Consider the following 4,992-nt stretch of genomic DNA (forward strand, 5'->3'; position numbering starts at 1 on the left):
GTTTATTAAACATTGTTTAATAATATAAGCAACAGTTATTCTGGCCGACCCTGTAGAGTAAGAAGCTTGAACATTGATCGTAATCTGAAATCACCACGTTAATAACCAATTTGGGATATGGAATATTGCTAGCATAATTAGGACAGAGAAGAACTCTGTTTTTGAACAATTCAATAACATCAATACACAAAATACCTTTTTCTTTAAGTTGAAATGAAAAAAATAATTCTGCTCTGACCTGTCTACAACTATATTTTAAACAATTCGCATAACTTTCGTCTGAAAGCATTTCTATTTTAGATAAACAAAATACTGTCGTATGTACATTTTAGTAATAAGTTTCTTTTCGCAGTTAGTTTCCAGCTCTTGAACTATCAACATCTCAATATTCGACCGGATAATCAGCAAAGAAATGGATTTAAACCGAAAATCTATGTTGGAAAATTCAACATAATACAGGAAAAGGAATTCAATTTTTATTTCTATTTTTTGACTTTGCAATGAATATCATTCCATTATTTTCATGTGCGTTCTTGTTTTCAAGTGTTGTTCAGTGTAGACATACATATATGTTACCTTATGCCCTGCGTTTGAGTTATATACTAAACCTATGAAGCTGCTCCTTTATACATTTCTTCGGCTCCAACCGTTTGAAGGTAGGCATTTTGGAAGGCACACACAAATGAATTATTTCGAATTTTCTTTTAAAAAAATTCTGTTATTTTACTACGTTTTTTTTTCAGAGGATGGCCTTAAATTTTGTCGTTTACTTTTGATAATAATGTGATCAAATCAAAGATAGAGGCACCTCGTACTCCTGCACAACAATTGGATTTGTGTTGTCGATTGAATTTTGAATGTGATGTACAACACAGTGAAGCGCAATGGTAATATATTCAGCAAATCTGAAACCGTTCAGAGTTCAGTTTGCATTGCTTTTGTCCCTATCGAAAGATCACTGACTTGAATCATGAATGACGTTTAAAATGTCATATCTGACAAATGCCATTTCCAACATTTGGGTAAACCTTATGACGAAAGCATTTACTTATACTTCCAAACTATACCGTATAGATGCCGTTAGAGCATTCATTGCTGAATATTTTCCATTTACAGTGCACTTTGTTGGTGATGTAGAAAGAAGAACTGAATTGAATTACACAAACGGATGGCGAAACATACGGCATTGCGAATGTGAACGTGAATTCCAACAATGGATACAATAAGATTTAATTTTACTGGTTTTGGTTACGACTTTTCCATCCAAACGCCACAATGTTATGCAAAGGATTATCCAATCAATGAGTGCATCAAATTCCAAAACATTTTTGATCCAACTGGAAATTATTATGTAGAAGGATCAGTAGGAAAGAACATTCGTTGTCTACAATATAAATTGGATGAGAGCAAACCGAAGAACGTTCAACTTTTTGATTTACCAATTAATTACCATGATCTTGATGGTGATAGCGATGAAAGAACTATTCTAGAGTTCATTAGAAGTGGAATTGATTTTGGAACACCAAATTCCTCACTAGAAGCATTAAGTGCAGCCAATGAGTCCCTGGAACAAGACTTATTTGATCAAATTCCCAAAATGGAGATTGCTGCCATTTCTGAACAGAGAATCCATTGGCCCGGCAGATTTTGAACAGAGTACATTTTTACCCTTTATATTCTTCACGGCAACAGCAAATTTTCTGAAAACCATAATGTTTGCCAAGATTCGAAACACTTATGGGTATGTTGATGATTTGTATTTGTGTGTAGCAAAATGATGAATATATTGGGTCAATTCGAAAGTTTCCGCCGCTGACATTTAAATGTCGCCACTTTTAACTGAGCGTAGCTTGACAAGTGAATCCAATTGCATTTTGTAGGTGTGACATTTAGCAATCTAACTCAGAGCAGAAAGATTCATTTTTCGTTCTGCGTCATTGTTTTTGAATCGATTGAAAATGGATCGTGATAAGGTGTTTTTTCGAGGGGCCCTTCTTTTCTTATTTGATTCGAAGAAAACTGCCGCTGAAGCTCATCGAATGCTGTCAGATACTTATGGCGAGCAAGCTCCATCGGAACGAAGCTGCAGAGAATGGTTTCATCGATTCAAAAGTGGTGATTTTGATTCGAAAGACAAAGAACGTTCAGGTCGGCCAGAAGCGATTGAAGATGTCGATTTGCAAGCATTATTGGATGAAGACCCAACCCAAACGCAAAAAGAACTTGCATTGCAGTTAAACGTCGGCCAAACAACCATTTTCAGACATTTGCACGCCATAGGAAAAGCAACTTCAAGCACGAATCGCAATATGCACAAAACATCTTGCAGAGCACAAAAGAAACAGTTTTTTGTATCGGATTGTTACCGGCGATGAAAAATGGGTTTATTATGAGAACCCCAAACGTAAGGCAGCGTATGTTGATCCAAGCCAACCGGCACCATCACAACCAAAACGAGATATTCATTGCCATAAGATCATGCTATGCATCTGGTGGGATATGAAAGGAGTCGTATATTATGAGCTGCTAGATCCAGATCAAACGATCGATAAGGAACGCTATCGACGCCAATTGGCCAGTTTGGCACGTGCATTGAACAAAAAACGGCCATTAATAGCCCTAAAACACCACAAAGTTTTGTTCCACGATGACAATGCGAGGCCACATCGTGCAAAAATCGTCAAACAAAAGATAGAGCAGCTCGATTGGGATCGGCTTGATCAGCCCGCGTACTCTCCAGACCTTGCTCCTTCTGACTACTACTTGTTCCGTTCGATGCAAATGGCCCTGTCCGAAGTACGCTTTCAAAATGAAGAAGAAGTACGAAAATGGATAGATGACTGGATAGCTTCAAAAGATGAAGACTTCTTCACACGAGGAATCCACAAGCTGCCAGAAAGATGGCGGGAAGTCATAGCTAACGATGGCGAATACATTGGTTAATGTACATTTTCAATTTATTTTGCAATAAATGTATTTTTAGACAAAAAAAACGGCGGAAACTTTCGAATTGACCCAATATTATCTAGGGGTTTCACGTAAACTCGAAGGCCGAAGATTTTACTAAATAGCTGGAAATAAAACCATTTAATGTTCAAACTATAGATATTGCTTCTTTTTATTTATAAACTGAGAATATCTAAGCATTTTTTGAATCTTAAAATTCTGGAAGTGTTCAAAACCGCTCCTCGTTCTGGAAGTGGATCTTCAGGATGGACCAGGGCATTGTCAAACCCAGTCTGATCCATTCTGAAGATCCACCAAAACCCACTTCCAGAACATATTTTTTAAAGTGAATGTACCCAGCTATAGCGTATTGTTTAGCGTGCTAGCGTTGTAAGCGTGGGGACACGGGTTCGAATCGCATAGTGGTCGAAAATCTTTTCTCTTCAAAATGTCATTGGTTTTATCAATGGGATTGTGAATTGAGAGACAACGACCCATGTAGAGACCTGTGGAGTGCTCCGGGAGGCACTTTAAGCCGTGGGATCCCGTGCATTATATACAGAAGATGAGTACAATTAATGCACGTAAGATGAGGCGCCTAACGCTAGGTTGTTGTCTTCATTGCATTCGCCGCTTAAGGTTGTTGCCTGATATTGGTGAATACATCGGTATATCAGTATCAGAAGCATGTCCTAATCGAAAAACTTAAGAGAAAATGGCTCAATGGAATGGATGCGGAGCGTACCAAATGTTGTATGTGATGATGTGGCCCACTAGTGACGTGGTGGAACCCGACCCTGACTGGATTACAGGCACAGGGCACATCACAACGAATGGGCCCTCCACAATCGACGAATTGTGTGCAAAGAATCCACCCAAGCGGGCGTCTCGCAATAGACTGAAAAAACAGCCTGAGCGACGAGTATAATACTCCCCGTACTATCCATAAATCCAAATCACTAAATCCAAGGTGAATGTTGAAATATTTTGAAATAATAGGGATTTTGGTGAATCCCTGAGAATGTGAGAGAAAAGAGAGAAATTTTGAAATTTTAGATGAATTTTAAGTTGCGTGCAACCCCTAGCATATTATTTTGGGTCACACTATTCAAATTTTTCTCAATTACTTGATGTTATTTTTATTTTTATTTCTTTCAATTTGTTCAATATCAACGGATTTTTCGTTAACTCTTTGTTCTTGTACGGAGGAAAATTTCAAATTCAAATAAAAGATCTAAGAACAGCAAAAGCTACCATGAGCTAGGGGGATTTCTCACGCAAAAAATTGAAACGAATATGCAAGAATTTATGTTATTTCTTCTTTTCTATTAAAATGGTATAAAAATGTTTGAAATTGTCTGGAATTGTCAAATTTAATGTGAACCAAATTGCTACATTCCATTCAATTCTAGAACATTTTGGTGAATTCACTGCAATTTGATCAATTCGGTTCTGTTAGCAAGTACAACTCTTAAGTACATACCTAAGCTTAAGTATAAGGATTGTCACCCTTAAGTACGTACTTAACGTACTTTCGTATGAAGCTTAAGTACGTACTTAAGGTTAAGTATGCTAAGTATTACGTACTTAAGCTTCGTACTGCGAACGTATTTCACACATTCAGTGTAAATAAAGGTGTCAAACGGACACTCGTTTGTCCGTCCGTCCGTCCTTTTGAACATTTAGGACGGACAAAAAAATTTTTTTGTCCGTTTGAAAATTTAGGACGGACAAAAAAAAAATTTTGTCCGTTTGGAAATTTAGGACGGAAAAAAAAAAATTTTTGTTCGTTTGAAAATTTAGGACGGACAAAATTTTTTGTCCGTCCGTTTGAAAATGTAGGACAACGGACAAATCTTTAGGACGGACGGACAAATTCTTCAAATGGACATTTTTCAGACGGACGGCCAACAATTTTGTCCGTACTAATGGTATAGTTCGGTATATTTATTTCTAACTGTTTCTTTGTAATGTGTATAGATCATATGACTCCGGCCTCTTTGCAAAGTTATACTTTTCAATTTCAAATTGTATAATGTCACCAAA

The sequence above is a fragment of the Sitodiplosis mosellana genome, unplaced genomic scaffold (assembly GCF_009176505.1).
Source record: "Sitodiplosis mosellana isolate CC-2019 unplaced genomic scaffold, AAFC_SMos_1.0 Smas_scaffold_6102, whole genome shotgun sequence".
Taxonomy (NCBI): domain Eukaryota; kingdom Metazoa; phylum Arthropoda; class Insecta; order Diptera; family Cecidomyiidae; genus Sitodiplosis; species Sitodiplosis mosellana.